The sequence below is a fragment of the Cupressus sempervirens genome, chromosome 3 (assembly GCF_028749045.1).
Source record: "Cupressus sempervirens isolate cs-2001-9-10 chromosome 3, ASM2874904v1, whole genome shotgun sequence".
Taxonomy (NCBI): domain Eukaryota; kingdom Viridiplantae; phylum Streptophyta; class Pinopsida; order Cupressales; family Cupressaceae; genus Cupressus; species Cupressus sempervirens.
The window spans coordinates 125,929,892-125,955,764 of NC_143120.1; positions in this window are offsets into that span (position 1 = coordinate 125,929,892).

Sequence of the window (25,873 nt, forward strand, 5' to 3'; positions counted from 1 at the left end):
AACAATCACCATAGTCAGCAGTGTCACCCTTTTCGACCACTTTGCCGCTACCATAGCTAGTGGCACTTGCCCACTCACCACCCAGCTGTGGCCGACTGGTCACTACTAGCACTGCAAAAAGTTGGCAACACTTGGTGTAATCTGTGAGTGCCAAGTGGCACAAGTGCCACATAGCCCATGCCACGTCAGTGCCACCTCAGCCATACTGCCATGTAGCTGCCACACGGCACCATTTTTTGTTGTGACAACCCCCTAGCTATCAATTTTAAACCAGTGATTTACTGATGTCAGCATGATGTTAGCCTTGCATCAACACCCCTACCAGCACTCCAAGTCCCTTTTTGACCTACTCACAATTTTTAGGCCATAACTTGAGCGTACAGATGTATTTTTCTGATCCGAAAGATGTGTCAAAAAGCTAGTTCCAAAATGGAGACATTGGTGCAAGTACTTTTTGGTTTTGATGTAGTTTAGTGGCTCATTTTTTTAGTCAAATTTAAATGTTTTATTTTTCACTTTGGCGAGCTTTTCTTTTGTGTCCCATCTCCATTTTTTGAAAACATTATATTTTTGGAAAGATGGTTTTGTCATCTTTTCAAAAATGTTGTCATTTCCTTTAGATTTTTTGCCATGCTCTTTCTATCATGTTTTTTTTCTCTATGTTGGATATCTTGGGTGTTCCAAGTCCGAGGATCATTTTCATGGCATTGGATCTTTTGTTTTGAGATGTACTATCTTTTGTATCAGCTTTTTTTCCCTTTCTAATGATTGTAGCTATCATTTTTAAGCATCTTTATGTAAACATACTGAGATAAAGTGCCACTCTTGTATTTTGGGTTCATGAACGTTGTTTTGAGATAATTGTACTTGCACTATTTTATAGAGCACCATAGGGGGGGTTAGTTGTTGCCATTTTTGTGCCCTCTTCCTTTGTCAAGTGAGTGTCCCTTCCATGAAATTATCCCCATGATGTGTTAGTGATACATGCCTTTATAGGTGTTTGTTCCTCTTCCTCTCTCTCATTATTGTTGTTTCCTTCTACAGAGGATTTTTTGGCCCACTTTCTTAGCTACTTGTCACCTCATCCCATCTACATTAAGGGGGGTTATTTTGTTGTTTCTAATGCTTCCTTAGTTTTTTGGTTCAATAGCATGAGCTATGTATTTAGTGGTTGATCCTATATACTAGGCAATTGCAGTGGTTGGCTACCTATGCATTTTGGTGAGATGGGTCATCTTCCATATAGACATGCTCGATTTGTGCCTTCTATTTTCTATGGAGGATCTTCAAATCAATAGTTTCTTTTTGACAGAGTTTGCAAGTTCTTCATGCTTCAATGATGCTCTTCATGATCTTTTTTTTGTTCCTATTTTCTAGGACATTCATCTGGTTAGAGGCTTCTTCAGTCCTTCACTAGGTTTTCTTACCTCTTTTTGGGAGAGGGTTTTTCCCATGAGGTTTTCCCTCTTTTCCCATTTTCAAAGGTTGCATTTCTTTGCATTGTACATGGGTACCTAACATGATTTTTTTGCCAAGACCCATTCTACATTTCATCTTAGTTGTTGTAAGCTTAAGTGCATTCCCCTAAGTTGCACTTAAGGGGGTTGTTAGAGTAAATAATTATTATTTATGCTTTTACTTAAATTTACTCAGGTTAATGCATTTATTTATTAGTTGTAGTCTAGGAGTTGTTGAAAACATGTGAGTTTGTTCCTATCTAAGTCATATTTATCTCCTCACATTGATCGAGGATATCCCACCTTTTGTAGACATATGCTTAGTTGTCATTCTTATCTTCTAGCATCTTCTAGCTTGTTAAAGAAGTCTCCTTGAGGCCTTTATATTTGGGCTCTCTCATTGTATTTATCAACTCATTTTTCAAGGCATATTTTACAACAATTGCATTTTCCATTGTTGCAATACTTTTGTCTCTTAGTCCATTTAGTTTCTCCAAGCTCCACCCCTCCTTCTTTGGTTTTCCTTCAACAGGTTATTTGCATGCAGGTGATCTTGGTGAGCTGTGAAGTTGGCTGTCATCAACTTCTACATAAAAGACCATTCAAGTTGGATTTGATTCTACAAACTATATTTTTTCAAGCTACAATCTGCCTATTTAAAGGTAGAAGAGAGAAGGTAATAATGCCCACATTCATGGCTTAGTCCCTTGTAAGGCCATAAATAATGCACCAACATGACAGAGAAGTTGGATACTATAGGGCTCAGAAGTGTAAAGGAAAAATGAGGAGAACTTCACCTCAATAAGCTAAGTTAGAAGAAGGAACAACTCAAGCACTAGCAAAACAAGGGGCAGAGAATCTACTAGGGTTAGAGAATGTAGAAGTCATGCAAGCTCACGATAATCCTCAAATGCCACTGCTAGAACCAGGGCAAGGAATTGAAATAGAAGTACAAGAAGCATCTCCCTCTGAATAAGAGGTACAAGCTTCCCCATCAGCTCCCAAAAGAAGAAATATCAAAAATCCAATCAAGAGGAGAAAAAATGTGATTAGAAAGGTTATCCCTTTTCCATCAGTTCCAGAAGTTATTCTAGAAGAAGAAGAAGAGGATGATGAAGACGAAGAAGATAACCTTCCCTTGAGTCAGAGGACTCATCTTAATAGGGTGAAAAAGTTAGAATGGAGAAGAAGCTCCACTATTACACCACCATCCCATTCCTACACAATATATTTAGTCTACAATTTCCAAGGATGAGCTGCAACAATGGATTGATGAATAGGAGGATGAAGGGGCTAATGTCTTTCAGATGTCAAATTTTGATTTCATGTCGGTAGGCACTAAGTTGGTGGCCAATAAAATAAGGGATACTCCAACAAATCAACCTCCAAAAGAGGATTAGAGTCAATTTCCACCTCAGTTACTAGGACCTTCAAGTGTTTCACCATCATCAAGTCAAGATGTATCTTGCTTGAATAAAGGTTCTAATACTCCTCTTCCTCTGACTAATGAAGAGTAGGTGCAACCTAAACAAGAAGAAGAGCCAAAAATGGTACCCACTAATGAAGTGTTGGAGAAAGGACAAATATGTGAGCAACCTCAATAGATTTCCCAAGACACAGAGGTGAGAACTATAGACTTGACAGACATAGAGACACCCGACATAGATCCATCTTAAAAGGAGAAGACTCTGAAGAGGAGTGATAAGGGAAAAGGCATAACATGGAAAACTCCTTCTTCTTCTAAAGGTAAATCTTTGATGGTAGATACTTCAAGATGGTTAAGGAAAGAAGTGATGGTTAGAAACAAAAGGCAACAATATTCTACTAAGGAAGAGGGGATGAGAGAATTAATTGAAGCTCTCAAGAAGCTTGAGTCACCTACAAAGGATACATGAACACTGGCCTTTGTAATGAGTGATCATAATCAAGACTTGTTTTCCCATGTTGCTATACCTGCTTTGCATGCAAACATTAAGGACTTGACTCCAAAAGATTGTCAAATTAGGGAGGTCATGCTTGGGAAACCCACCATGGGTACTACCAAATTAATGGTTACAATATAATTAAATAAGTGTTTAGGCACTTAAAGCAAGATGAGACAGAATTGATAACACTTTGGAAGAAAAATGAGATCCTAAGCTGACATCTGAATGAAGTAGTTGGTCTGCTAGATCCTGAAAATCTTGAAGAGACTTTAAATGTATCACTTGAAGGAGAATGTGCAACTTGATCCATTTTTGAAAGCTTGTCAATAATGGTGAGAAATTTTTGAAGAGAAAGTTGTGCAAATTATACAAGGAAATCTCAAGATGCTACACCATATACAAAATAATTCATATAAGCTAGTGGCTATATTGAATTAGGAGTTTGGGTTAATGGACGAAGTGCATACCTGGGGTAAAGACTTGCAAGAGTTGTAGTCAATAAAAGATCAAAGATATCAGATGTTAATGGATGTATATATAACATATGATTTAGATAAAATAGATCATTGGATAGAAAAGATTATAGATGGAAATAAAGTAATGGAAACATTACACATATTCATAAGCTCAAGGATCAAACCCAAGAGCAAATTTTTGAGGTAGAGAGACATTATAGTGATGCTTTCTTAGACATTTTTGAAGATGATTGAAGGGATAAAATAATGACAATAGAAGCAACTATTGAACACTTTTAGAAGACTTTTGAAGAAGCTTCCACTGATGATGATATTAGACAAGCATTTAGGACCGAAGAGGCCTTTTTAGATTTGGATGTGAAATTAGGGGATTTTGCAGAGACTAGCATCAAGGTGGAAAACTATAGGAAAAAAGTGAATGAAAAATATGAAGCTTTAGATTTTCCAGATGCAACCGAAGTCATGGAAATTATTGAGAAATTGAAGAGCAAATACCTAGACATAGCTCTAGTATAAAGGGAAACAAAACCTAGAAGCTAGAATTTCAGTTTTAACACTTGGTAAAATCTTGCATTTTTTGAACTTGCTTTGGAGGTGCACTAGCTTTTAAGGTGCATAGGTGTGCCAAGTGTGCTAGGTGCACTTCTTTCGAGGTGTGTTGGAAGTTTTTAGAGAAGTTAGAGGTGCACTAACAGTTAACTGCTAGTTCCAAATTTAGAGCTTTCTAGGCATTGAAACCACATTCTAATGATAGTTTAACTCCAACAAACACCTAGTGAAGATGGAGTTTATATTTTGGCATCTCTGAGGATTCCTACATCATCTAATGGCTTTCTTCTTCTTATTTTCTCATGCTTTATTTTTTTAGGACATGTAAAGGCTCATGCATCCATTAAATAATATAAATATGGATGGAGTCCTACTTAGCACTAGTTAGAGAGTCAGTTTGTATATAAATAGGTTTATTTTATTAGTTTAGAAGCATATGTTTGCATAAAGAGATCTCTCACTCTCAACACAATTGAGGAGAAGATTTCTTATAAATTCAAGAATGTAATATGTATTCCAGGTTGTTATTTTGATGCAATAATATATGCTATTGGTGCTCTCATTCAGAGTGTAGTTATTCTTGCTTGAGTGTGTTATATTTTGTGAATGTATGTTCATGGAAGGTAATAGAGACAATAGGTTTATTGTGTTATTTTGACTGAGTGATCTTTTAATTTTGGTGTTTGCTACAATTTTATAAATTCTATTGACATACTTAGTTCAAGAAGAGATCACCATATTGTTCCTAATAGCTTTTTGTCTCACATGAGGGCACTTTTAATGGCCTTGCGATCCAATAAAAAGTGAAACATCTTACAGTTACTGAATTACCATCAATGATTACATCAGAGGAATTAAGGAAGCACTATTCCTATTTTTATTGATTACATACTGATCTTCTCAAAGTCTCACAAACATGTTGTTTTTGTAGCTTATGTCCATTAGGGATTTTCTTTTCAAGTCATTTTCTTAAACTTCTTGTTACCCTATCTTTGTTATTTTCTTTACTAACCTTTGGTTAATTTAGGAATTCATATATTTTCATTGTTAGATTGCATTCATTAAAAAAAAAAAGAAAATACAAAAGTATATTTCTTTTTGTGTGGTTTTTTTTCTTTTGAGATAGCAAGTAGATTCAAATCTTAGACAAAATGGTTAGAATAGGCAAAGGCCTCCTTGTGAAAAAATACATTTATCTTCAATTAAGTGGATTCCATTAGGTTGCAAGATCACCCAAAACCTTGGAGTTGATCCCAGATTAACTTTTGAAGAGAGGAGTTTGAAAGGATTCATATTGTTAAGCATCATGCAAAATGACAAATCAACACACACACACACACACACACACACACACACACACACACACACACAAGACTGAATTGACTCAGACTTTAACACTCCCTCTTATTTGAGAAGGATAAATACAATTTGATTATCAAGGTAATGGTTTGTCACTATTTTACTCAACCCATAGACATTCAATTTAATGATATCTAAGCTCTTAGTTGGTAAAACACTTAGTATGAATTTATACAAATAACTTAAAGATGCTATAATTAATGTTTAAGCTCTTAGTCACAAGTCTCACAAAATGCATACTTACCAATATATCCAATATGTATTTATGCAAACAACTCAAAGATAGTCAATTTAACGACATCTAAGCACATAGTTGTAGGTCTCACAAAATACATGTTCACATGATTTAAGTACAACATTTACTCAACATGTATAGAACAAAATTTTAGTCAACTAAAGTTGCCACACATCAACACTCCCTCTTAGTTAGGGAGGATAAACACAAGACATATATAATACCATTGGTAATATTACGAATGACAACTTTTAAAGATCTCTTTGATCATAAGATATCCATCATTATGATATCACATTTGATATTAGGAGTATTTGTCTCCCAAAATAAATGATATTCACCAAATACTCTGAGTAATGGTCTTTCAAAATGTTGAGATGCAAGGCATTCACCATTTACTCAATTTATTTGATCTCATAATACAAGTTATTGTAAGATTTTCACCTTAAAACAACTTCTCCAAATACAAGTGATGATCATTTGGAAGTCATCACTTCCTCATGATGTACATAGGGGGTAGGCCCATTAAAATCACATGGTCACTATGTATGACTCACAATCCTCTTGACTGCGAAAATATATAGAACATTATAGAAACCATCTCAACATGGTTTACTCCCTCTTAATCAATAAGATCGAGTTCACTCAAGGTTAACTAAATAACATCCTCAATATTCTCCCTTTCTTTCTAGGTCGCCTCTAATAACATGTTAGTCTCACTCTGAAAATAAATCTTCTAAGCCCCATTACCTTTGAAAAAGTGTTATATTCCCTCTAAATCTGATATCAATCTTCCTTTTCCTACAATCATAGTCTCAAAGAAAAATATCAAGACAAATAGCTTTATAGTACAAATTGAAATAAAAATAAGAGAGACTTCAATAAATAGATAAATTTAGTACTTAAGAAAAATACTTATCTTTGCATTAATTAATCCTTTTACATCTAATAATGTCAAATTATTAAATTCAAAGATATTAATCTTATAGATTTTCACACACACACACACACACACACACACACACACACACACACACATTTCATGTTTATTAACATGTCAATGGAGGGAATTTAAATTATACATTTTATAACAACATGAAAAGGAACTTCAAACAATACACCATACATAATTTCCTTGGTGGGACTAGTATTGGTTAGTATGGATAATAGTTTAGGAGAGTAAGTGCAATGGGTTCATACCCTTTATCGTCAAATTAGTTGAGTCAATAAGTGGGGTTCCTTAACTCTCCTAGACTAATCAATCCTATTCCACATACCACATTGGGTATTTTTCTCTAAGTTTTGGGCCGATTAAACATGATGGGGTCAATTTATTCTGTAATGAACGTCAATGCCGTTACTAATCACATGATGCATTTTCTCAATCTCTACAATGTTAATGCACTGGCTCGACCTCTTCTACCATGTTGATGTATTGGTCTGACCACTATCAAAAAATTGTGCTCTTCAACCCAATGCTCAACTACCAAGTCAATAATTCACAATGGCCTTCTCACAAGGATTTTCGACCATTTATTTATTTTTGGAAGGAAAAAAATAGGGTGATTGGAACTTTAAGTAGGTAACCATTGGATTATATATCAAGCTTAACTCCATGCCAATCATTTGAAAGTATGAGAATGAATGAACATCCAATCATGAGGAAATACAATCATGCAGGAAAGTTCAATACAAATACGTAAACCATAACAATGATATCCATGTAATATATAGAGCAGTCGATATAATAATGATTAGTTATTATCTTTTATATGCGATGCAAACTTTGTATGCCCACCTCCTCCCACCCCGTATGCACTTTCAACTCCCTTGTATTCTCTTCACTCCATAACACCCTCTTAGTTCTAAGTATTGGAGATGAGCTAATTGTGCAAAACTAGGGAATGAATCCAACTCAGGGCATCCACTTATTATTAGCCTCTAAATGTTTACCAGACCATCAAGACTTTCAGTGTTTACATGGAAGATGAAAGCATGCAACATATTTTACTCAATGAAAAGGAAAGCAATTTATAATGGACATTACACTACAAGATTGTGCAAGGGATAATGTATGACTTGGTGTATCTTCATCATGATTGTGATCTATTGGGGCATTACTTGAAATAATGTTTTGCTAGAATCCTCCATGGAACCTTGCATTTCTAACTTCGGTACAAATGAACTTCTCAACATCGACTCTTCCACAAATAAGTTTGTGTATTCTATCTTCTTAGAAACTTCTCATGGGCTTTCCCATCCAAAATGAATTTGGATTTTTCTTCTTCCATACATTTGTAGTAGGCTTTGATACCAATTTGAAATTTCAAGGACCACTACAAATGTACTAACACTGCTGTAATATAATGCTATGTGTGTTCCAAAGGAAGCTCTCCTCATATTATTAATAAGCATAAACTATGAATAGACATTTCCCTTTAAGGGACATGTCTATTTGTTAATTTAATAAATAATATTGTAACATATTTATAATAATATTATTATATAAATATAATCAATATAACCATAGTTATATATATTATTATTATATTACTTTATCACATATATAATTATACCTCATGATATATATATATATATATATATAAAAGTTAGGGTTTCCCTTTTAGGTTTTATGATCACCTTCTATAAGGATTGATCAATTTCATATTTCAATTCATTCTTTTCGTCTAATAATATATTCTTTTTCTTCTCTGTGAGAAGTTCTTGCATGTAGGTGTTCAACTAGACATGTGGATTTGTTCTCATTAAATCCTTCATTTATTACACTAGTATTATCACAATAAATAATAATAAGAGTGGTTACCTCTCTTGCATTATTTTCTACAGTTTCTTAATCCATATAATCTTTGAACAATAAATATTAATAGCAACATAATTAGCTTCAATAGTAGATTGTGAAATACAACTTTGTTTCTTTATTATCCATGTAATCAATCTTTCTCCTAGAAAGAAAGCTCCATCACTTATGCTTTTTCTATCATCAACATTACCAACCTAATCAACATATGTGTAGACTTTAATATTATAGTAATTCTCTTGTTTATACTATAGGCCATAATATTCATTTCCTTTTAGATATCTAAATATCCTTTTCTCAATAGTCATGTGAGTCTCCTTTGGATTAGATGAAAACCTTACAAAAATTCCAACAAGTGCAATATTCAGTCTACTATGTACAATATATTGTAACTTGCTAATCATAGATCTGTATTGAGTCTCATTTACCTCACTAGTAGTGTCTTCTTTTGATAATTTTACTATAGTCACCATAGGTGTACTGATTTTCTTAGACTCATCCATTCCAAATGTCTTCGAGAATTCTTTTACATACTTAGACCAAGTCACATATATACCTTTCTTTGTTTGATAGACTTGTAATCCAATAATTTTTTTGATCTCACCAAATTTTGACATTTCAAAATTTGTACACATTTTTTCAACAAATATCTTACACAACATGTCATCTCCTCCAAATATTATGTCATCAAAAAATATTTCAGCAATAAACACCATACCTTTCTAATCATTTTTCAAATATTGATTATTATTTTGACTTGTTCTAGAAAATCCAATCTTAATTAGATAAGAGTGTAATCTTTCATATTACACTCCTAGGGCTTGTTTCAATTCATATAATGCTTTATTCAACTTGTAGACCATATTCTTCTTTTTAGGTTCAATGAATCCTTTGGGTTGTTCAAAATAGACTTCCTCCTCAAGTATTCCCTTTAGAAATGCAGATTTGACATCCATTTGATATATCTTGAACTTCTTGTAGGTAGTATAAGAAAACAATATTCTAACTACTTTCAATCTTGCCATAGGTGCAAAAGTTTCAACATAGTATATTCCTTCTTCTTGTGCACAACCTTTACAAATTAATCTTGCCTTGTTCCTTACCACTTCTTCATTCTCATTCAACTTGTTTATGAGAATCCGTTTGGTTCCAATCACATTAATGTCAATAGGTCTTGGTACTAGTGTTCATGTATTATTTTTCTCAATCTAACCAATCTCCTCATTCATAGCATTAACCCATTATTCGTTATCCAATGCAACCTTTACTATTCTTGGTTCAAAATTAGCAATTAAACAAGCACTGTCTCTTAACTTACTTCTTGTTTGTGCCCCAACATTTTGTCTCCAATAATTCATTTAGTTGAATGATTCTTCCTTACATATTTGGATAATACAAGTTTAGTCCTTTGTTTTCCAACATTTCCTTCACCCTGTAGATGTTCAACTTCCTTCTCAGGTTGTCTGATGGTCAAATATAACATTCTATAACTCAAGAATCATTGACTGATACTCAATGGATATTTTTTGTAACTCAAGTAGAGTATCAGGTGCCTCTTTATAAACATATACAAACTCATTGTAATCTTTAGATTCCTTCTTTCTCTCCACATCATTCCTTTCTACAAACTCACCAAATCTTACATTTGCACTTTAAATCATCTTGTGAGTAGCTTTGTTCAAACATTTATATGCTTTTCTCTTAGATGAATGACCAAGGAGCATACCTTCATCGATTTACCATTCCTTATATCTTTTTGAATATAGAACCTACTTCCAAATATTTTTCAATAACTTACATTCAGTATGTGACCATACCAAAATTCATAGGACATCTTATTTGTTTCTTTCTTCAATTGAATTCAGTTGAGAGTGTAAAGAGTAGTACTAATTAATTCTCTTCAGAATATCTAAGAAAACTCCTTTTCAATCATCAATGTCATTGTACAATCCATAATTGATCTATCTCTCCTTTCAAAAATCCCTTTTTTCTGTTGTTTCCTTATTGTAGATAACTATCTCTTAATACCATTTTTAACACAAAAAATAGTGAATTTAGCAGACACAAACTCACCACCTCTATTGGATCTTAAACATTTTAAAGATTTATCTATTTCCTTTTCAACTCTAGCTTTATACCATTTGAACATATCAAAATCATCCTATTTCCTTTTCATGAAAATAACCATCATCATTCTTGAATAATCATCAACAAATAATATGAAATATTTCTCACCATAGCAATTGTCAACACCAATTGGACTACATAGATCAATACGCACCAATTTGAGGATATCATTTAAAGTGTGTGTCTTCCTAGGAAAATTAGACTTTTTCATGGATTTGGTAAGCCTCTTACTCTTTTTATTATGTTGATTTTCATCATGTTATCAAATTTCACATGAAACAACCTCTTATGCCATAGTCACACATCTTCATTTCTAGCAAATAAATATGTCTCCATAGTAGGATCAATATAGAATAAGGTACCTTTTTTTTACATTCCTACTCCAATCAAATTTCCCTCATCATCATAGATCTTGACCTTTCTATTTTGAAATTCCATCTTGTGACCCAAGTTGTTCAAATGTACAACACTCAAAAGATTATATTTAAGTCCTTGAACCCAATATGCACCATCACATCTAATCTTATTATTCAATATTAGTGATCCTTTACATTTAATTATGCATGGAACATGATTACCTTAGCTTAATTGTTCCGCCATCATCAATATCTTCAAATTTATCAAAGTTACTTAGATCACCAGTCATGTGATGTGAGCAACCACTATCAATGATCCATGAGTGATTCTTACTAACATGTGAATATCTCCCTTTTCATATGGTAAATCTTCATGGATATATCCCTCTTTATAAGGTAACTATATATTATCTCCCTCTATGACAATAATGTCAAAGAAACTTCATCTATCTCATACATATTTACCATGTAGATATCTTCATGTTAGTATTCTAAATTATAGTTCTCTAACTGTCATCTATCTTATGACTTATACAACATCTTGTAGTTTGCTCTTCACTACTTTAGGTAGATCCTAAAGTATAACTTTTTGCATCAACTTGTAAGGTATTCTGATCAACACATTAGATGTAGAGCTCCATCATTTCTTAGATAGCCTTAGCTAGAGGAATCACCCCTAATTTACCTATTAGATACACATGTGCATCCTTAAGGTAAAGCCTTAGTGAAAATATCAGCTATATTCTCCTTAGTGTTTATGTACTCCAACCTTACTTCTTTATCTTGAAATAATTCTCTCAAGTAATGATACTTGATAGAAATATGCTTGGTCTTTGTGTTCGTTATAGGGCTCTTTGATATATTTATAGTATTTTTGTTATCACATTATATAAAAATTGGATCAATGATCTCTTCCTTCATCCCTTTTAACAATTGCTTGATCCAAACAATGTTAGAACAATTCACTAATGCTACTACAAATTTAGTTTCTATTTTTGGTTTTGAAATGTAGTTTTTCTTCTCGTTTGTCCATGAAACTAGTCTCTTTCCTAGAAAGAAAGCTCCAACACTTGTGCTCTTTATGACATCAACATTGCCTGCGCAATCAACATCTATGTACACTTTTAGTTCAAAATTTTTATTCTTCTTGTAATATAGTCCATAATCCTCTTTTCCTCTTAGAAATCTTAGTATTCTCTTCAATGCCATCATATGATTCTCCTTAGGAATTTCAAAAAACCTTGCAACAATCCCACTTTCTGGTGCAATATCAGGTCCATTATGAATAACATATCACACTTTTCCAATCATTGATCTATACAATGTCTATTTCACATTAGTAGAATCATTATTATTGGATAGATTATTATTAGAATGTTTTGAATAACTGGGGGTGTGAATCAATTATCCAAGGTCTAGATGTACCAATTGAATAAACAAATACTTCAACATTTTTAGATCTTAACATCCATTAGCTTAGCCTCTATAGTAAACTTTTAGTAACATAAACTGGAAATCCACTATCCTAAATATAACATGAAAAATATAAACATTAATATTAAATCATCACAAATAACATCCACACAAGTTTGACACTAGGATTTAACCTAGAAAATTAATTTGGGGAAAACCAGCAGTAACATGGCACCAATATTTTCACTCTTTTGAAGTGAGCCCTATTAGGAGCCAAGCCTATTAATGGTTATGAAATACACTATTAAATGTAACCTTGTTAAAGGATTTAATCACCCTATTAGGAGTGGCCTTGTTAGAGGACTTTAGAACATCCCACTAGAATATCGCCTTGATTAAAGGATTCAATTATGACTATTAGATAAACCTTGATTAAAGAATTTCAACATTGATACTATGGTTAGAAAGTAACAATATGTTTTGATATGGCAAAGATAACTCACTTTGAAAATATAGATCAAAGTTTGGCTCAAATGTTGATCCATTGACTGGGCTTCATTGTCATCTCAATCTCTGATTCACTTGGCAACCCTTCAAGTAATCAATTTTCACCTCTTCTCACCTCTTCTTAGCTTTCTAATTAAGTACACCAAACAATAGCATCAATAAATGCTCCAACCTCTTCTAGGTTAGCCCTCGTACCTCCTTAAATAGGTATTTTTGATCTTTTTCTACTTAAACACCATCGTCGATCTTAGGATTTGGCCATATTCATCGAATCCTTCCAAAATTTCATGTCTTCTTTCCTCTACTAGAAACTTATCCAAACTTCTTGAATACTCGGATAGAAATGTGCAAACATGGTTTCCCTTGATCTAAATGTTCTAGGTCATCCATCCTAATCTTCCACACACTTTACATATTCCAAGAAATCAACTCTATCATCTATAATTGTTATTTTCTTATGAATTGTCAAAATTTTTTCCCTTGGCCAACACTGTGTTTTGACACTCAATCATCATTGGGTTACTCGATTGCTACCAATCATCCTATTTAGTACATATACTAACACTGAATCAATACTGATGGTCGATCAACACTACTTTTACTCAATACATATAGTGGCTTATTCAACACTAGAATCACTTGGTACAAACTTCAAGTTTCTTAATCTTATGTTCTATTTCTTAGTCAAACATATGTATTTGGTCAATCTTAGATCACTTCTTCAAAGCTTTAGTACAACTATCTTCTTTACTTGTGGCATGATTAAAAAATCACTTTATCTTGTCAAGGTCTAGGTAATTAAGTGACCATTGTAGTTTCTTTTGTTAACTTGACCTTTCCTCTAGGTGCTTTTGTTATGACCAACTTCTCAAATCCTCTTCTTAATAATCTAGATATGACACTTAAATTAGATACCAAACTGTCTTGCTAATAAGGTTTGACATCAATGACAACATAACAATTATTGCAATCATAGTTTCCAACAATATCCCTCTTTGACGTTGATGATAGCACATCTAATTACCATACAATCAAAAACTTGTACTACATTGAGAAAAATCCATGTTTAGTATCAAATCTTCATTAATATCCTTAGTTTAATTCTTATTCTTAGCTCTATGTCCAACAATCTATTTCTTTTAATTTCATTCTGATTCTCATCCATGTAGCTTTGATATGCAACACATGCTCCCTCTATATTAGATAATGAAATCAATCAAATTCTTCTCTATTGTTGGAAACCCCTCATATAAGTTTGATGGACTCCCTCTTGCATATTCAATGTCTCCTTTTTCTTATTGCCTCATGGTAACTATTTCACAATATCTCCCTCTTTGAAAACAATGCCAAAGATACTTATCTTATGCATCTTGATTATGTAGATATCTTCATTTCAATACCAAATTGACCATCTGTCATATGTGTATGACTGATACAATATTATATCCTTCTTCCTCCACTATTACTCTAGGAATTCCTAAGGTTGGATTGTCTACACCAATTTGTAAGATATTTTGATAAACCCATTTGATGTAGATCACCACTTCAAATTAAGTAGCCTTGTCTAGGGAAATCACCCCTAATTTACCTCTTAGATATTTTTGTCACTGAGGTTTGCACCCTTGTCCAAAGCCTATGCATGAGAACAACCTAGTGAAACATGGAAACAACCTCCAAGTTGTGGGACTTGAACTGTGAGGTTGAGTCTCCAGAGAAGGCCGGCTTCCTCTTACTATCAGGGTGCACCTAACTACTCTTGGAATGGAAAAGGGAGAAGGAAATGCAAGAAAGCAAATCTACCTATTCTAATCTAGGGAGGTGATGCACCAAAAAAAAGTGTTCGGACCAATCTCTGCCCATATATGCACTATAGAACCATAATGAAACTAAGGATATACACATTCAGACTTGCTTTAATCTAATAATCACATGCAGATTAGAAGACCAAGATGAATGACACAAGGAAAGAGAGATTCACTTATATTATCATTCATTGGCCAATAGGAGATACAGTCACATAGATTACAGATTTTCACAAAACACTAGTGGAGGCAAAGAGTTCTTGCACTTTCACACCAATGGCTGAAAGAGATAAGGCAGAAAATCCTGCAGTTCAGAGGCACAGGAGAATTTACACTGAAAATTTGCAGAGCAATAACAGAGAAAACAGAGAAAGGTCCCCCAAACAAAATTTACAAAATTTGCCTTTATAGTTCAGGCATAACGGGGATTTCCTCTTACTAAAGTTACTTTGCAACTACCTACCATTAAGTCCTGTAGAGAATAATCATGGGGATCCAGATGTAATGATATCTGATCTTGGTTGGAACAAGGACCTAAAAAGATAGAAACGACACCATTAAATCATTCTAGATAGGTAGATGGATCAACTGGAGAGAGATAGAATGCTTTCCCGCCTTCAACATTCATTCAAAAGTGGTTGGAAATCATCATAGGGATTAGATTGCGTAAAAAATCTCAATTTCCCCTATTTCTGGCTTGTGAATCAGCAAGGTCAGCAAGTCAACCAAATTCTAGCACCAAGATGAGCCACGTGGACCAATGATTTCATTTTGTTTTGCCACCTAGTAGAGTCTTCCCAAGTTGACCATCCCTTTTTAAACTAACTACACCACCTCCTCAGAACCCTGACTATGATAGTCACATACCTGCTAGCATTTAACTGTTAATGCCTAGCTGTAACATATCTCTCTGAGCTCGCAAGGACATGTGTGACAAAGGGGCTTCCCCACAATGTTTAAAGCCCTCATGATTTCATAATGCGGGAATGCCTTGATCATTGATCTCTACAAGATCGACGATCGTGAAAGATCCTCAAAAAGCTGTGCTTGCCCCCTCAAAATTCTTGGGTCCACGAGACACTCAACATCTGACTCAACAATTATCCTGGCAACAACTGGCACCACCTAGAACAAGACTGACCCCATGAGGACATGTGGTAGCAAGGCATTTTCTTGCAATGTTTAACTACCTCGCATCTTGATATTGCGAGGAAGTGCCAGCCCTTGATTCATTTGCATCGAACGGTGATCAAAACTCTTCTGAGAAAAGTGGCCCCGTGACATCATCCCTCCATGTCTCACAAGGGCACATACCTAGATTACTTAAAATCCTTGCATCTTCATATTGCGGGTGTGCGCCAACCACTGATCTCTTTAAATCTGACGGTGGGAAGTGGAAGTAGGAACATGGGACGTCATGGGATAGGTGTCACAAAGGGGCATGCTTGCAATAATTAAAACCGTCGTATTTTGATATTGCGGGGAAGCCTCGGTCATGGATTTGTGAAGATCTGATGGTGATCAAAACCTATGACTTTTGAATCTTTGCGAACACCCACCGTGCTGTCATGCAGACACACATCACCAAAGCACTTCCCCGCATTGTCAGAAAGTGTGACGAAGCTCAGAATGCAGGAAAGTGGGCACCAATAAAATTGTCAGCTCAACCAACCATCTGTCAACCCTATCTGTGACGGCTAAGAGAAAATGGACCTACCCAAACAACAAGGACCAATTGAACCACATGTCGCTAAGGGGCTTTCCTGCAATGTTTAAAGATTGTGTATTTGGGAAATGCGAGAAAGCGCCCACCGTAGATTTGGGTAAGATCTGATAGCGCAAAAAGTTGTAGGCCGATGGAACAAAACATAAGGTTTTATTGTTTTATTTTTAAATATTTCTAGGCCATTTAAAAATATTAAATCTGGGAACTAGCCATTGGGTGGGGCAAGCATTTGAATTCAAATTTTGGCGGGGTGGGGGCAAAAATAGGCAACAGATATTCATGACCATCCTTAGGTAATGCCTTAGTGAATATATCAACTATTTGCTCCTTAGTGTTCACATACTCATACTCCAATCTCACTTCTTTGTCTCGAACTAGCTCTCTCAAGTAATGATACTTGATAGAAATATGTTTAGTCTTTGTGCACATGACAAAATTATTTGATGTGTTTATAGTATTAGTGTTATCACAATACATAACAACCGGATTAGTGATCTCTTTTTTCATTCCTTTCAACAATTGCTTGATCTATATAATATTTGAACAATTCATTGCTACTGCCACATATTCAGCTTTAGCTGTTGATTGAGAAATTCAAATTTTCTTCTTACTTGTCCATGAAACTAGTTTCTTTCCTAAAAAGAAAGCTCCTCCACTTGTACTTTTTTGGTCATCAACATTTCCTGCCCAATCTGAGTTAGTAAACACTTTCAGTTCAAACTTTTCATTATTCTTTTAATACAATCCATAGTCTTCTATTCCTTTCAAATAGCTCAATATCCTTTTCACTACCATCATGTGATTCTCCTTAGGACTTGTAGAAAATATTGCAACTATCCTAAGTGCTAATGCAATATGAGGTCTTCTGTGAATAATATATTGTATTAGTAGAATCATAATTCTTAACTAACTTATTTCCTATGGCCATTAGATGTACTAACTATTCTTGAATCTTCTATTCTAAAGGTTTTAAGTATCTCTTTGATGTATTTGGATTAAGTAATAAAGATACCTTGCTTCATTTGATAAACTTGTCAACCAACAAAGAATTTGATCTGACCAAACATAGACATTTAAAATTCCTTCTTCATCTCATCTACAAATAATTTGCACAATGCTTCCTTTCATACAAATATGATATCATAAATTATTTTTTTAGATAAAAATATCTCATTATTTTTTATTAAGAAAAATAGTTTTTATAGGGATCTTGAAACTCGAGAGATTTTACATAATATCTGAAATAATAATTTTAAATAAAGTCTAGACCCTATGCAACTTCCTATAAAAAGCCATAACAGATGATAGGCCCACGACTAGGAGACAAAAGCCAGAAACACTAAACTAAAGATAGTATGAAGCAAAAAATAAGACCACTAGCAATTATTTCTCACTATTTGGATCCTGCAGATTTTTTGCTTCCTTGTTGGTGTTCTGGATCTCCACACCCACACATTCCTGGTTCGAATTGTTAGTTCATTCCACTTGGCCCCTAGCCTCTTTCATTTCTCCCTCAATCTATCTGAGGTCCGATCTGGCCTTTTCTTCCTTATCCCTGCCTACTCTTGCATTTTTTAGTGATTCACCTAGACTATTGATGTTCTCATTCAGAATGTTTAGGGTAGCAATCACTTGATTAGCCAAGTTTTGGTTCAATATCTCCATCTTTTGCACCCTTTTCTCAACCTTTGAGAGATGGTCCTCTTGATCAGCAAGATGACCCTGGTCGCTACTCGTCCTGTGGCCTTCCTCCTGGTTCCATTTCTCCTTGAGCACCTCAATCTCATGGAACAACCACTTGACAGAGTGAAAATTATCTATCATGTTGTTTTTGACATTATTGGGTAGATTGAGCCCTATTTCTCTTGCATTATCTGAAATTGCAACCATAGTAGGATCTACGAGTTCATCAAAATGGGCTTTTCCTTCTATGTCTTCCAAGATTTGCAAGTTCACTTTCTCCCTAACAATCCCCATCTTCATTGTTTGAGTGTTGAAGTTTCTCTATGAACTCCTTCTATCTTTCATAATTATCTCCCCACTACCTTCCACCATAGTTTCCTTAATCTTCTAAGATGGAGAGATAGAAGGGAAGGGTCATGAAGCCTTAGGGGTCTGATCTTTTCTCTCTTCTTGCTATAGCTCCCCCCAACCTTTCTCTTTTTGGGGTTCCCTGAAAGAATAGTAATAAAAAAATACCTCATTGTTACTACCAGTCTTTAAGAACAAACTTTTGTTATCATTAGTTATAACAAATCTAATCTTCACCAAATAATTATGCAGTCTTTCATACCATGCTCCAAGGGCTTGTTTCAAACCATATAGAGCCTTGTACAACTTACATACCATGTTCCTTTTGCTAAGGTTGAAAAATCCTTCTAGTTTCTAAATGTAAAATTATTCTTCAAGTATTCCATTTAGAAATTTAATTTTGACATCCATTTGGTATACTTTAAATCCTTTATAATTAGAATATGCAAGTAGTGTTCTAACTCCTCCTAATTTTGCAATGGGAAAATGTTTCCCCATAGTCAATTACTTCTTCTTGTGCATATCCTTTGCATACCAATCTAGCCTTATTCCTTGTGACTTCACCTTTTTCATTTAGCTTGTTCCTAAATACCCATTTTTTTCCAGTAACATTTTTATCCTATGGTCTAGGTACTAGTGTCCATGTTTTGGTCTTCTCTATTTGCTTAATTTCTTCATTCATTTCTTGAATCCAGTCCTCATTCTCCAAAACATTTTTCATTGATTTAGGTTCAAAATCACAAAATAAACATGTATCACTTGAGTGTCTTCCTTATCATAACACCAAATTCTTTATCTTCAATAATTTTCTTAGGTGCGTGATGTCTTCTCACATATTTTTCTAGTACAAGTTCTTTCCTTCTTTCTTCTTCTACAAGTTCATCTTGAAAAGTGATTTCAAGTTCATTTTCTCTTTCTAGTTTAGGTTTAGGTTCATGTTCTTTTTTCTAAACATTGACTTCTAATGTTCAGCTCCTTTTACATGTTCCTCATCATCATTTTGTTGTTGCTCGACACCCACAATCTACCTCTTGACAACTTGTTGTTGCAACTCGACATTCCTATCTTGTTGTTGATTCATGACTTTGTTCTCTTGCTCAAGTGGGGTGTAGGGAGCACCTTCATTCACATATATGAATGCACTGTAGTCCTCTAGTTTTGTCTTGCATTCAACTTTATTCTTATCAATATATTTATCAACTTTCACATTTGCACTTTCCACAACTTTGTTGGTGTTAGAGTTCAAACACTTATAAGATTATCTCTTAGTGGAATAACCTAGGAATATGTCTCCATCACTTTTAGCATCAGGTTTTCCATTTCCTTTATCTTTCAATATATAACATTTTCTTCCAAAAACTTTAAAATACTTTACATTGGGTGCATATCCATACCATAACTCAAAGGGTGTAACATTTGTACCTTTCTTGACTTGCACTCCATTTAAAGTATAAAAAGTTGTACTTACAGATTCTCTCCAATATTTTTGTGGTACATTCTTCTCCATCATCAGTGTTCTAGCACAATCCATGCTTTATCTATTTCTCCTTTCAGCTATTCCACTTTGAGGATGGGTCCTAGGTGCTAACATCTTCCTTTTGATTCCTCTATCATTATGTAATATATTGAATTCATTGGAAATAATTTCTGCACCTCTATCAGATCTCAAGCACTTCAAACTCTTTCTTGTTTCCTTTTGAACTATGGCCAAATACCACTTAAACAAATAAAAAACATTAGATTTTTATTTAAGAAACATCATAGTCATCATCCTAGAATAGTCATCAACAAATAAAATGAAATACTTGTCATCACAATAGCTTTGAACACCAATAGGTCTACAAAGGTTAGTATGAACCAATTCCAAAATATCATCAGATGAATATGTCTTTCTCTTGAAACTATACTTTGTCATTTTTCCCAATTGAAATTATCTTCATCTTACTAATGCTAACCAAATTGTTGAAGTTTACATGACATAACCTTTGTTCCATTACCATATATCTTCATACTATGAAAACAAACATGTCTCATCATATAAATCTAGATAGAACAAGTTACCTTTAATTTGATCACCACTTCTAATTAGTTCGCCATCAACATCAAATATCTTGGCCTTGTTGTGATGGAACTCAACTCTCTATCTTGATTTGTCCAATTGTGAAAATCTCAACAAGTTATAGTTAATTCCTTCAACCTAATAAATATTATCACACTTGATCTTATCAGTCAAGTGTATTGATCCTTTACCTTTCAAAAAACATGGTACATCATTACCAAACTTAACACAACTACCCTTGTATGGTCCAATGGTTTCAAATTTACTTTTATCACCAGTCATACAATTTAAAAAACCACTACCAGTTATCCATCTATCACTTTTATTCACATAATATATTAATACAATTTTTTAATCTTCATCAAAATCTTCTTTCATAGTAGAATAGACAACTTCTTCATCATTACTTTAGATTCATTATCATTTTATTCTTCAACAATATAACAATATTTCTTACCTTTGTCTTTGTAGTCCTTGTCTCTCTTGTTGTAAAGGCCATCTCTTCTTTGTTTATACTTGCTTTAGCTCTTTTCATCCTTGTCTTCTTTGTCAAGACATCTTGCAATAATATGACCAACTTAATTACATGAAAAATAAATAATAGGAAGTTTACCTTTGTATTTTCCTTTGCCTTTATGAAGTCTTTTAGCCATCAATGATTCAAGCTCATCAAGTTCATCATCAAAAGTATCACTATCACTTTTTACATATTTTCCTTTTCCTTTCTTTCTAAGAACCAATTGTGATTTAAAAGTGGATTCAATAGTAGTAGGAGTGAAATTATCAAAATTTGACATATCAAAAGAAGTAAGCCTTCTAATCACACCTTCTAGAGTTAGTTCATTACTTGAAGTACATCCTAGTTCTTATAATGTAGAAACCCTAATAGCATAAACAAGAAGTAGAGTTCTCAATACCTTGCTGATTATAGTTTCATCATGAGTATTTCCATTGGATCCTCTTATAAAATTTACAACTGATTTGATTCTTCCACTACAATGGACTATATTATCACCTTCTATCATTATCATTATCTTGTCTTCATCATAGATGGTCTATAGTGTATCCAAATTTCCTTGGTAGTCTTATATTATTTTATTTCATCAAGCTCAACATAGCTTAGGGATGATGCAATCTCCAACATAGCTTGGTTGTGTTCCTAGTTCTTCAGCCGCAAGTTGTCAGAGGAATAACTATTATCTCCAGATATGTATTGTCCATAAAATGTATTGCACTATCTCCAATTCCTGCTAGATGTAGCCTCCTTGTTCTCTTTGTTCAAACTTGGCACCTCCTTTTTTTACATCTTGATCTTTAGCTTCAATTACCTTCAAACTTTTCGCTTAGAGCACCAATGCTCTGAAACCAATTGTAAAAATGTTTAGAATAACTAGGGGGAGGGGGGGTGAATTAGTTATCCAAGGTTTAGATGTACCAATTGAACAAATAGACACTTTAAATTATTTAGATCTTAAAATCCATTAGCTTGACTTCTATAGTAAACTTTGTTGAAGTTGATGAAAGATCAACCCCATAGCTTCCAAGAATCACTTGCATACAAACACTTGTCACAGAAAGAGAGAAGAAAAATCTACGAAGGCTCAAATTAAAAGATCCATAGAAGAGACATTCTTGATGTGAAAAAAAGAAATTGCAATTATCAAAAGTGAATTAAGTTTACAAAGAGATCAATCCTTATAAAGGAGATCAAAACCCTAACAGGTAAAACCTAGGTTTTATGATAATAATTAATAAAAGAATTAATTATTATATGCTTAAAGTTTAGCTTAAATAAAATAGAGATAATAAGTGACTTAATAATTAAATTAGTATGATTTAATGAATAAGAAAATACTTTATTACTCTAACACCCCCCTTAAGATAAACTTAGGGAGTAGCTTAAAACCAAGAAACTACTATTGAATGTAAATTTGGATCCCAATAAAAAAGGCTTGATGAGCTATCCAAGCACAACTAAATCTCTAAAAAGAGGTGAAATAGAGTAAACCACATGGTAAAAACCCTACTCTAAAAAGAGATGGAAATAATGCTAAAAAGAACTAGTGAAGGACTGAAGAAGCCTCCAAACTAGAGAATGTCTTAGAAGATAGGAATAAAATGTGATCATAAAGAACACCACTAAAGCATGAAGTTGCAAACACTGCCAAATTGCTAATATGAAGAACCTCCACTATATAGAACATGACCAGGTAGAGAAGACTAAGTCTGAAGAGCTGATCAATCAAACATGGAAGGTATCTTCATGGCCTTCAAAAATAGTTATGAAAGAATGTCTATATGGTAAATGATCCATCTCACAAAAATGCATAGTTATCTAGCTAGTGCAATCACCTAGTACATAGGATCAAATACTGAATATATAGCTCACTCCATCAAACCAAGAAAATAATAGAACCAACATAACCCCCCTATAATGCTAAGAGGGAATACATGAACACTAAAACTGAATGAAGAACCAGGAACATAAGGAGTGAAAAAGAAGAACCAGGAACATAAGGAGTGAAAAAGAAGTGCATACACTTATAATGTAATGTGTCATCGACACATCATAGGGCTAATGTCATGGAAGGAACACTCACTTGAAAAAGGAACATGGAAAATATGGCCAACATGAAATCCCCCAAGGCACTTTATAATGTAGTGCAAGTACAACAAAACACAAACATGTGCAGAAAGAAGAACCAGGAACATAAGGAGTGAAAAAGAAGTGCATACACTTATAATGTAATGTGTCATTGACACATCATAGGGCTAATTTCATGGAAGTAACACTCACTTGAAAAAGGAACATGGAAAATATGGCCAACATGAAATCCCCCAAGGCACTTTATAATGTAGTGCAAGTACAACAAAACACAAACATGTGCAGAAAGAAGAACCGGGAACATAAGGAGTGAAAAAGAAGTGCATACACTTATAATGTAATGTGTCATCGACACATCATAGGGCTAATGTCATGGAAGGAACACTCACTTGACAAAGGAACATGGAAAATATGGCCAACATGAAATCCCCCAAGGCACTTTATAATGTAGTGCAAGTACAACAAAACACAAACATGTGCAGAAAGAAGAACCAGGAACATAAGGAGTGAAAAAGGAGTGCATACACTTATAATGTAATGTGTCATCGACACATCATAGGGCTAATGTCATGGAAGGAACACTCACTTGACAAAGGAACATGGAAAATATGGCCAACATGAAATCCCCCAAGGCACTTTATAATGTAGTGCAAGTACAACAAAACACAAACATGTGCAGAAAGAAGAACCAGGAACATAAGGAGTAAAAAAAAAGTGCATACACTTATAATGTAATGTGTCATCGACACATCATAGGGCTAATGTCATGGAAGGAACACTCACTTGACAAAGGAACATGGAAAATATGGCCAACATGAAATCCCCCAAGGCACTTTATAATGTAGTGCAAGTAAAACAAAACACAAACATGTGCAGAAAGAAGAACCAGGAACATAAGGAGTGAAAAAGAAGTGCATACACTTATAATGTAATGTGTCATCGACACATCATAGGGCTAATGTCATGGAAGGAACACTCACTTGACAAAGGAACATGGAAAATATGGCCAACATGAAATCCCCCAAGGCACTTTATAATGTAGTGCAAGTACAACAAAACACAAACATGTGCAAGATCCCAAAATGTAATAGACTGGCACTTTATCTCAGTGCATTTGTGAAAATAATAAAAAAGGATGTCAACAAAGATCAAAAGAGACATAAGGGAGATAAAAGAGATAATATAACCCATGAAAATCATCTAAAATAACAAAATCAATCCCTGGACCTGAAACACAAAGATATCCACCATAATGCAAAAAAGAAAAAAATTTAATAGGATGTGCTTAGAGCATAATCTAGAAAATAGAATCTCTCAAGATAAGTCTCCCCAGAGTGCAAAATAAAACCTTTGAATTTGACTGCATAAACTAAAAATCAAACAACATCAAAAGTCTAAATAAATTGCACCATCAAACAAGCTCAAAATCAACTTTTTGACTATATCTTGTTTGCAAAAAAACAGTGTCTGAATGAGCAAGTTACGAGCAAAAAACCATAGGTAGGTAAAAAAAAGAGCCAAATTACCTCAAGAAGCATGTCCGCAAGTACCAGAAATAACCTTAGGAAGAGTGTCAATTGGAAAACATGCAGATTATGTATAAAATCACCTTGGGAATCATGTTGGTTTTGTAACAAAAGCACATTGGGAAGCATGTCAATTATGTACTAGAAATTATCTTCATATCCGTTCCCAAAAATCTTGATTTTCATACTAGAAAGCCTCAAATTTTGTGCCAAAGACTCTCAATTTTTATGCAAAAGAATTTCAATTTTGATCCTAAAAAATCTTTATTTTTGTGCCAAAAAATCTTAATTTTCAAGAAAATTCTATACTGTAAATCATAAAATCACTACCTTGGGAAATGTGCCCAATCTAGGAGCAATATTTTTTGCGTCATATTCCAATAGTGTCCAAATTGGTCAATTTTATATGAAAATAAGGGTTTTTGGGCATTATGTTCCCAACGGTGAGTTCCGTTTGGGCTCAAAGTGCATCGAAAAAGGTGACCCCCATATCTAATACAAAAAAAGCTCTAAAAAATGAAACCCTTTGAAAGAAAAAGCACAAATTTGAAAGTCAAGCCAAACCTTTCATAAATAGAATAGGGGCATAAAGATCAAGAACTCTGATACCATGTTGAAGTTGATCAAAGATCAACTCCATAGCTCCTAAGAGTCACCTATGGAGGCTGAAATTGCTAGATCCACAGATGCAATGTTCTTGATGAGAAAAAAGAGAAATTACTATTATCAAAAGTGTATTAATATTACAAAGAGATCAATCCTTATAAAGGAGATAAAAACCCTAACAGGTAAAACTTAGGTTGCATGATAGTAATTAATAAAATAAATAATTATTATATGCCCGAAGTTTATCTTAAGTAAACTAGAGATAATAAGTGACTTAATAATTAAATCAACATGAT